The following is an 11,301-nucleotide window of genomic DNA, read 5'->3' on the forward strand; positions in this document are numbered from 1 at the left end:
AACATTCTCTTAATTATGTAAACTATATATACATGCATATCTATATTCGTGTGTGTGTGTGTGTGTGTGTGTGTGTGTGTGTGTGTGTGTGTGTGTATATATGTATATATATATATATATATATATATATATATATATATATATATACACATATAGGTAAACAGATACCACAGATATGTATTAGATATAGATGAGATATAAATATATAAATATAGATACACACACAAACACACAGATATATATGTGGATGTATGCACCACTCCAGCTATTCTGGAACATGACGCTAATTGCTGAAATGTGTAATGTCACATCAACTGACATCACATTTTAGGCAAGTGATTTATACATATACTTTTGTCTGCAATATCAACTGTATGCATGTAACTCAGCATTTAGATGTTTTGTGTTCACATGTCTGATTAACATAGGAAGTAAATAAATAAATACCTAATTTATGGAAGGTGGGGTGGTGGTGCACGTTAACACAGCATTCATAAAAGAAGATCAATTACTGTTTTCATTCCCAGTGCATAATGTCCATTAATGTATTCACAGGGGTATGCCATTTACTTGTGCTGCCATGGATATTAGGTCTGTTTAGAAATCAAACAGTTTAAGAGTTTATTAGGGGGAAAATAAAGAGAACAATATCCAGCCCTCTTTGCTATGTAGCAGAAGGTAAATGCTACTTGTACACATGATGGACATTCAGTGACAGTTCATTGCTGTGTGTTTTGTTTTGGTCAGGGATGTACTGAAGTGTGCAGAAAATGCCTATTTTTAGGAAAAAAATGTGTGCATACATTTCATGGAAACAGACGTATCATGCCACATTTCCAGACCCCTCTATTATGATGCTTAATGTCACTGCAAAACTATTAACCTAGAGCTGCATACACTGAAAATGTAGAATGCTACTGAGGATCTTCTCAAACAGAAGGTGTGGCTACACATGTAGTCATATGGGTAGCAGGTGCACTAAGCTGAGTAATGAACAAATCCATGGGTGTTCTGGTAGTACAGTCTAAGGTTATTCTGAGTGCTTATGGTGACAAGTGATAACACAAAGAACAGTTGGTCCTGCATCATTAATTAAGGGGGGGCACAGAATCACTAATCTGCAGCAATGAATCTCTAGCATTTTCCATGATATTTGCACAGGGTACATCTTTTACTGTCACCGTGGGAGGTTAAACTACAAAGTTTTCACTTAGACTTAAACCAGATCTGAGCTAGGGTACTTTAATAGAGTGTACATTTACAAGCAAAATGTTTACTCCAGATCTCCAGCTTTCTGCATGCTATTATAACTACACAGCAAGTGTATACTTCTAGCAATTAATAGCAGCTCTGCCTGAGCAGACTGCACAACTTGTTTATTTTGGCCTTGGTTCCTTGCTGAGTACAGTAACCGAAGCAAGCCAGACCCAAAGCTTGATCATGGAATAAATCTGTAATGCTCACCCCTCAACTGCCAACTTACTATCAGCAGGCTTGGAAATTAAGGTATGGTAAAGTTATATAATATTTAAACAAACTCGTGTACAGAATTTTAATTAATGATTTTTGCCTTAGTTCACAAGGAAATAGACATTATACCTGACCAGGGTAGTGCATGGCAATGGAGTTTGGTGGAGCCCTGCTACAGTAAAATTGCTGTTTGTTTTTTTTTTATTTATTTGTTTGTTTGTTTGTTTATTCTTAAAGTAGTCAACTTTGCTGTTTGAACATTTTGAACTCCACACATGCACTAGGAGTTCTATAAAAAAATGTTATCTGACTCAGCCGGGCATTTTTAAGACAGTTCTACATTTACAGATATGGCCTTATGACAGGTTCTCCTGTTATTTCCAGACCAGTCAAAATAATGGTCTAATGGAGGCTGCATGTGATGCAACATGAAGCAGTGATCAGCCCTTCCCATTGGATCTGATGACAGCTGCCTGTCACAGCATGAATCAAAGTGAAAGAATGCATAAGGTGACTTTGTGGCCTGGACATCAGCCATGGAATTGTTTTTAATAAATTTGAGATCTAATTTCTACTGCAAGCCAGTCTATGCAGTAAGATGTGTATTTTTTAACAGTGCATGTGTGTGTGTGTGTGTGTGTGTGTGTGTGTGTGTGTGTGTGTGTGTGTGTGTGCGTGTGTACATTTAATTTACATGGGCTATGTTTGTTCAAAGTCAACACTATCCTCCTCTGATTCCTCAGGTATGTTCAGTTATACCATCATATGGTATTCTAAGTGTGCTCTAGAAAATGCAGCCTAATTTGTCAAGGAGATATTATATTTAACCAGTGATGCAAATGTAAGGGAGTTCCACCAGCAATCCTCTGTATTCACTGTATTCCATTTTTAAGGAAAAGAAAATGCTTTCACAAACAGCATCTTGGCCAATACCACACTGAATTTCCAGACAAGGTAGACATAACTTTAATTTGGAAGTAAAACAGAGCTTGACATTGCTGTCACTGCTTCTTTATTTCACTGATCTACTCCCAGTTAGATACCCGTATTATTCAGTCAAATGATATACAATTGGCTTATATTCTTTCCACCAACTGACAAGAGCTACTTTAGAATGTATAGTGCTTTCTTCTCAAGGCAGACCCCATGTAAAGCATCAGACCCTAAATATAGTTCCCCAGAAATTAAGTAGATGGTCATTTAGTGCCATCTCCAAGTCATCAATAAAGGTGAAGATACTAACAATGTCTGCAGTACAGAATGACAACATAATACGAAAGTGATTCAACATAACAAGGATTAGTTTTCCAGAGAGACATTCAACCATGCATTCAGCTCTAGAAATTAATGTCAAATGTCAGCAAATCAGAACAAAGGTCTTTTGGTCTACAGCACTCAAACCATGTCTCCTTAACAGATGCCACTGAAATTGAAAGGAAGCAGAGAATAAACTGTCAGGGGAGGCAAACTTATATGCTTCCAACAGAGAGTCCTGTCCTGAATCGCAAGACAGTAGGAGATGGGGTAATACATGAGCCTACTTTTTTAACAGTAAAGCAGTGCTGTAGTGATCAAGGCAAACCTAATACAAAAATGGCTGTAAATCAACAAATGTTCAGTGAAACCACAATGGAAAGTTACCTCTGCAGGATATGACTCCAGCAAATGATACAATTTGTAATTGAACTTCTAATATAGCCTTTGTAGGTTTTGTTTATGTGTATGTGTGTGTGTCTGTGTGTGTGTGTGTGTGTGTGTGTGTGTGTGTGTGTGTGTGTGTGTGTGCGTGTGTGTGCGAGCGCGAGTGCGCATGTTTTGGGGACTGCAGTGAACTGCACTGCATAAATATGATAACAACTAACTGAAGTGCATTACTTTGATAATTATGTAGGTGTTTGTATATTCATTTTATCACAGTCAGACATCTGAGGTGCAAACAGTGCACAAAGTGGTCATCATTTGTGGACACATCTGTTAGTGTGTGGCCACTTTTGTTAAAAAATATGAAACACTGGGCCTTAAGAATGAGAAAATAAAATAAGACGCACTTGTCTGCTTTGTACAGTTTATTCCACTTACTAGCACCACAGTTTTGGAGCCTTTCAAGAAGATCTGTTTAAAGACAGAAAAGCTGCAGTGGTAGTGGAAAAATACACTGGACAAAGAAGACATTTGTACTACCATCAAACATCTGACATGTACACAGCAAAGTGGATATAACTGCTACTTTTAGGGTGTCTGTCTGCCTGCCTGTGGCTAATAATGACTGGCCTTGCTCCATTTGCTTAAGTGAAACAGTCACTATTCTGTCTTTGCAGGATTAATTTGTATTTCTATGAAGAAAGCTGAAATACTTTCGTGCAAATACTATTTTTATAAAAAAAAGTTGCAATGCATTGCTGGGAATATTTTTATCCCAATCAGATATCTGAAGTGTAAACAGTCATCAAAGTGGTTATTATTTCTTGGTATGGGGGCTGTCTGCAGATGAAAGTGACTGATCCTGCTGTCATTTGCACTGGTTAAGCAGCCATTAATCTGGGTTTGCAGGATTAGTGTGCTGTTACGTAAGATAAGATGGAGTACTTTACTATGGCTACTAAAGTTGAAATACACTGTGTTGTCATTTCTTTTCTAATCACATACAGACAACTGAGGTGTAGACAGTCAACAAAGTAGCTATAGTTGCTGGGTACAGAGTGCTGTCTGTGGATGAAAACATGAAAATAACTAACCCTGCTGTCATTTGCTGATGTTAAACAGTTACTATTCTGGCTTCACATGACATAAGTTTATATATAACAAAGATAAAATACATTACCTTAAGTTACTATTTTTTCACAATCAGACATCCAAGGTGTACACGACCAACAAAGTGGCTATAATACCTAACTAGGTATGGGAGCTTCCTGTAGATAAAAATTACTTAATCTGCTGTTATTAGCAAATGAAACACTCATTAGTCTGGCTTTGCAGAATTAGTGAATTAGTGCACATTTCTGTGAAACAAATTGGATTAATTTACGGTGGCCTTATTTGTGTCACAGTCAGACTTTTAATGTGTGCACAGCTGAAAGGAGCTATATTTGAAGGGTACAAAGGCCGTCTCATCATACTTAATTACTGAGCTGGCTTGACAGAAGCAATATCACACAGTGTATTGTACTTGTTGAGATTGGTGTACAGTTATTACTGCTATGACTTATGCATGCATGCATACATGTGAGTGGGGTGTTGTGTTATAAAAAGAGTAAAACTTTACTCATAACTTCTTTCACTTTCCATCACTGTCACATATCAGCACTATATAGAATCAGTAGCTATCTTTCATAGTCTGACCAGAATGTGTATGTGAAAGCAATTTATGTCTGACACAGTGGTGTAGTGGACAGTAATCCCATCTCAACAGCTCTTGGTTCTCATGTTGTATTATTGGCTTTTACTCCTTCTGTATGGTGTCTGAATGATGTCTCAGGCTCTATGACATTTCCATCCTGCTGCCCTGATTTCCTGCAACAGTCCAAAGACATGCCATAGGGTAATTTGCATTCCTCAGGTTTGTTAGGATGCAAGTGTGCAGTGCAAGAGTGTGTGTATATATGTAATCTCCTGCTACCCTGATTTCCTCCAACAATCCAAATACATGCTATACGGTAATCTGCATTCCTCAGATTTGACTGGAGGTAAGTGTGCAGTGCAAGAGTGTGTGTATATGTAATCTTCTGATAGACTTGACTTGTTAGGGAAAGTGTCAGCATGTCTATGCAAGCATCAAAAATAAATCATCACCAGTGTTTTATCTGGACACACATAACACTATGAGGCATATATATACAATTCTTATGGCCAGCAGTACAAAAAATAAACAAAACAGAATCAGCAAATAATTATCTACAAATAAAAAAGTAAATGAGTTGCAGAAAATCTAGAATATCATAGATTTTGGGAGCCGCCAGGCTCCTAACCCTGAAGGGCACATCTTCAACCTCTACACTGGGCATCACTTAGTTTGAAACTAGCCCTGCTCAGAGCTGTGCACAAAAGGCCACTATAGCTTGAATGGGGACAGTAGTCATTATTTTTGCCACAATCAAACCTCAGAGGTATACACCACAGAAAGTTAGAATAGCTTGTTTAAGAGAATACATATTTATATTTTCCATGGTACTTTTCCATTAACTGGACAACACTTCTAATGACTGCTTTCCGTTATCAGGCCAACATCAGAAAAGTACCTTCGTTTCTCAAAGGCATTTTGTACTTCGTGAATATACTCAACCACACAATGAAGGGTGTGAAAAGAGTTACAATGGCAGTTTGTTTTAACCACAATAAAAAGAGGTCTATGGACACTACCTCAAGACTGTCCTTGACTTTCAGGGACAACCTACCACATTTGTCTTAGTAATGACTTTATGTATTGCACCTTTATTGACATGTTCCCATATTTATTTCCAAAATGCACAACAGGCAGCTCTCCGAGGGAGTAGAATGGGTTGAATGATACTGTGTCCACCTCCTGTGGGCCCTTAAACAGTTCATATTCCTCAAAATATTACCTATTGTGCACGTATTACCATAAATATTGACATTCTACATGGATTTTGGTAAGCAATCAGCATACCTATCAACTGTCCATATTTTCACAGCATGTCCATGTTATTTTGAACAATATTTGGGTCCGTTCCTCATAAAGTTTAAGGATTTCTGTAGCAATCAGTTAGGATTACAGTGAAGGGTGTACCCAGATCAGCGGCATCAGCGCACGACCTCATGCTAACATTGCAAGTGCTCCTTAGATGTGTTGCCCTATAATGGAAAAGTACCCTTTCCACATAATCAGCCATCATACATATATACAGGGGCTTATGTTTTGGGGTGGTAGGGGTAAGGAGGCATGTTTGGTATACACCTGACAGCAACAAGATGAAATATATTACTTTGGCCATTTGTTCTTTAGCTTTGATCTGGGTATAACATATATGATTTATCCCCATAACTATTTGTTTTCTCAGTTTATTGGGAACTATTATTTTATCACCTTTGAACATAACTTATTTCTTCCTTCAAAGAAAAAAAATAAGACTGAATTTCTTTCCGTGCTTGTATTTTTTGCTTAGGATATACTTGGATCCAAAGGTTGGTAAAAGTCTCTAAAATGCACCTAAAAGCACCTAGAACCTCATGGTTTCCTAGGTCCTGACCCCTAACTTAATTTTGTTACTTCCTCTTCAGTTACTATAGTCTTTGCCGGTTAGCTTGTGTTAATAGGACTAAGGAAAAACTTGTAAAGTAAGACAACATTTGAAGGAAAAAGGAATAACCCATTAGGATGTTATGGGGGAAACCAGGATGGGAGAACCAGGTGGAATTGAGGATTGTAAGAGGGAACCCATGGACAGCAGGGGAACCCATGGAGTCCTTTGTCTTTGGTTCCATTTCTCATAAGGCAAACTCTGTTGAATGCAGTTAGATATCTGAGACATATATGGTCAATAAAGTGACTAAAATGAGTGGCGACTATGACAGTCTGTGCATGAATGTGATGGAACCCTGCTATCGCTTGATCACAGGTAAATGGCCATTGATGTGCTGTAATATAGCTGTACCCCATTTCAGTTAGCCCCATCCATTCATTTGCTTCCTGTAGACCACCCTCTTGTGAAGTTACCAACTACCTTTGGACATAAATACCTGTTTCCAGATATGATTCGGAAGCTTTGGTCTGGTTAGTCAATTTGTTTGAAGTCAGAAGTCATACACTGTGCAAAAGGACGTTGTTGGAACCATACTCAGGTCAACAGGTTGCAGCTCCTGTCTTATTGGACTAGCTTGCAATAACATCTTACCTTACTTCAGAAATAAAGTTAAAATCAGACTGCACATTTGTGAGAGTTTTTATGATTGAGTGGCCATACTCATTGCTTAAATGATGACTGCCTTTTTGGTCTAAGCACAGTGTTAGTAATGAAACAATATTAGCTCTGCCATATGCATTCTCTGGGGCAATTAAAGTTAACTTCCTTTGATGACAGGTTATCAATCAGCTGTTCATTTTCCAGAAACCCCCCCCCAACACACACACACACACACATACACACACACACACACACACACACACACACACACACACACACACACACATAGGCACGCACGCACACACACACACACACACACTGGAGTGGAGACTACGAACTAATGGATGGCTGCAATGCAAGCTGTGTTAAGGCAAACTCTTTGTTATGGATACATTGTTAAGATTCTTTCTATAACAACACAAAAAGTGGAACATTTTAGCTTTTATTTCTATTTAGAATGCAAAACAGCACATAGATTATTTTCTTAATCTGTTCATTGCATAGTATGGCCCTTATTAAATAATAACTTGACAAAAATTTATAACATTATTTTGATAAATTCTTTAAACTCTTGATATTCATAGTTTAGTAAATATATTAATTGCCTACCTGGACCACAGACGATGGCATGGAAACACAAGTGAAAAAAATAAAAAGAAACAAAGAACAGTACACTATTTTATCACTGATTCTCAGCTGATAAAGAGGAGTGCATACTGTCATAAGAATATCACTTTGCTACTTGCTGGTATAAAGAAGAACACATTACATGTCAACAACATGCAGTGTAGTAGCTAATGCAAGCAGATTGTTTCTTGTGTAAAATATGTATTTCACACTCTGCTAAAACTGATTAACTATAATATCCTGCAAATCCAAACTATCTAACACCACCACATTTGGTATTATATGTTTTAGCAGTCAGTTTTCTTTAGGTGCTGTTGACATGCAGACAAATCTGTCCGGCCATTTAAAATTTGACAATATATGCTTCAAAAAGTTTAACTATAGCAACAGCAACAGCATTAACACACACAAACACATTCACACACACTTGCCCAAACCGGAGATAATGGAGAACATTGGACTGCACATAGGTGTAAATCCAGAATACCAAGTGACATGGTTACACAAAGGTCAGTGTTCTCTGTTAACATCTGAAACTAATATTGCCTCTAAATATGCTAAATATAAAAAGTTTTTTTTTATTGTTGTTGAGCTTATATCTTGACTATTACATTAATTAGAAAAATCCTTAACAATTCAAATGTGGTACAGTAAGGAACATGGACTTTTTAACATAAAAATGAGGAACATTCCTCATAATAAGTTCGATTGAGATGCCTGAGTATCAGAAATGTGTTTTGTACCCATTATTTTAAGCTTTGTCCCTGTTTATTGAACAAAGAAGTTGAGAGTTGTGGCCGAGATGATATGCAGCAGTTTCTAGATGCTACACAACTGCAGTGATGTTCTGAGCGCTATTCAAAAAAATACTGGTGCAATCCAGTTTTCTTCATTATCGCCCCCACACCTGCCTTATTCAGTTCAGATTCATGTAGAGACAGATTATGTATATTTAACCATACATGCATTTTCATTACCATCAGTATCTGTTTCTAGAGCCTGTTGGGGCAAACAATGGATTTAAGACAGAAAGCAATTTGAAATGGGATGCTAGTCCACCAATAGAAGCATGTGCAGTCACTCACACCCTGTAGACACAACTAGGAGCAATTTCAGCATTGACCCTTCACCTACCTCCATGTCTTTGGACGTGGGAGGAAAACAGAGGTCCTATGCAAAATCCTGATTGACACAAAGGAGGTCACATAAATGGCATCAGTCCAGAAGGCACTTTAGAGACGAGACCAGTCAGAGAAGCAGACATTGCAAGGCAACAATGGCAACCATTAGATCTCTTTGCCACCCAAAAATCTTCACGGATTTTAATTTCATTCAGCTCTGGGGGGGGGGGGGGGGGTTGATCTTCCTTGTATCATTCATACTTGAATACCTCTGCTGTCAAAATGGGCAATGCACATAAAGTGTGAGTATGTATGTAGACGTGTGTATGGGCGCTTGAGAGACAGGGAGATATGGTGGATAAAGTGGGAAACAAAACAGACGCACACACACACACACACACACACACACACACACACACACAAATACAAAACAATGTAGAATATAAATGCTTAAATATTTAATAATGCTGCAATAAACTGATACACATGCATTCATAAATGCATCGAAGTATAAACTGGTTTAAAATACAACGTGACAGAAAACGTAAATAATAATTTTCATGCGAACTAATTTGACAGACAACATAAACAATTTTAATTCAAAAAATAACATTTAGTCAGTGTAATAGAACACGACAGAGAGACAGATAAAGAGGGTACGGAGGGGAAGGATGCAACGAGTGACCAATAACAGCAGGTAGGATTAGAAGAATGGGTTCTAGCTAGAATTGCTTGAACGTTACCTCCTGCGGCTTTGTACTAAGTTAAAGGGAAAAAAATTGAACGTCGTCTTAGTTAGCATTTTTAATGAAAACAATGATGCGGAGAAATCAGCGCTAAGCTGCTGAAATATAATTTACATGGCAGGTATACATGCACTTGTAAGAAAGAAAAAGTAATAACAAGAGCTCATCGAGTTGAAATTATGCAAAAACTACTGCATAACCACGGGAAGGAGGAAAAAAACGTCATTACGTCCTAAATAATTTTAACTTGATGGGTGTATAACCCTATTGACAACTCGAAACAAATATACTGCGCCTTACATCACAAACAACTTTAAGAAAAACTCTGTGATACTAACAGTATTACTTTTATTTAATTAATTAAAATTTCTCTAGGAAAAGTGAGAGATCCGGTTATTTACAGTTTAGTTCTAAATACCATTACATTAACGCACATTTAATGCATTATTTGATAAGCAATCTATATCATATGGTCATAACTGCTCCTAAAAATAAAACAAACGCACGCGCACATACACTGCTGATAGATACTCTCTTAATTCATTAGATATATTTCACGTAGATACAGTGCTAGACATAATATTTGTTATTCTACTTGGTGTGCTAAATACTGCTCCATTTTATAAGGAAAAAAAATCTTGCTCCTCGAATAAAATAAAGTATTACATTATTATATTATTAAAATATTTAATTGAAATAATCATGTAGTCATTTTATACACAAGTGTCATAAAGTAGCCTGGTGTTTACAATAAAAACAGCACCGCCATATATATTTTATAAGAAGTTACTTTCCCCTCACCTTTCACGATCAGTCATCAGCTCCTTGTGTCAACAAACTTTAGAGCTCTGAAAGAATTTCGCACTTTGAAGGCTCCGAGGACTCCGAGAAACCCAACCTGAAACTGAGCTAATTAAACCCACCCATTTCTGATAGACAGCTCTCTCTGCCATTCCACGAGAAGTTTAACGGAGCAGACGTTGGTTGTGCCCAATAGGTGTACAGGAGAGCTGTTCAGTTGCCGGCTAGATTGTCCTTAGTTTGAGGTTACCATGGACGCAGTTATTGTAGCAACTGCTCAGACTTCAGAGATTGGTGTCTTTCTCCAGGCAAGGGATACATTATCTGTGGTAGATCTGTGGTACAGTGGTGGATTGGGTAGAAAACACTTTCTCAGCCCGAAGCTTTGATGGAAGATGAATATTACTAGGTAACAAAGTGGGTGGTGCTTTGCGAGAGGCTGCAGGTGCATTCTCAAATAATTCTCCCCCGTCAATATTTCCTGAAGGCACTGTAATCTGATGGCAGAAGTCTCGTGTCAAGTTTACAGGAAATCCTTACAACTTGATTTGATATTAAACCATGGGTTAAGTCTTGGGTTAAGTTTCAGTGTTTCACTTATCTTGTCTAGTACTGACTTCAATGTATTCTCTTCATAATGTTTCCATACATGTTCCTATAGAAGAATGTTTCGGGTCA

General features: G+C 37.6%; 1 protein-coding gene across 1 annotated transcript in view; it reads right to left on the reverse strand.

Moving 5' to 3' along the window:
• TEKT3 (tektin 3) overlaps positions 1 to 10,747 on the reverse strand; it is a 988,003-nt gene extending 977,256 nt beyond the window's left edge. The window contains exon 1 of the mRNA XM_044090523.1: positions 10,624 to 10,747. The gene's annotated coding sequence lies outside the window, so the exon portion shown is untranslated. The remainder of the gene's footprint in view (positions 1 to 10,623) is intronic.
• Between the last annotated feature and the right edge of the window lie 554 nt (positions 10,748 to 11,301).

Source organism: Protopterus annectens, chromosome 12.part0 (assembly GCF_019279795.1).
Source record: "Protopterus annectens isolate FY-2018-M chromosome 12.part0, PAN1.0, whole genome shotgun sequence".
In the NCBI taxonomy this organism is placed as follows: Eukaryota; Metazoa; Chordata; order Ceratodontiformes; family Protopteridae; genus Protopterus; species Protopterus annectens.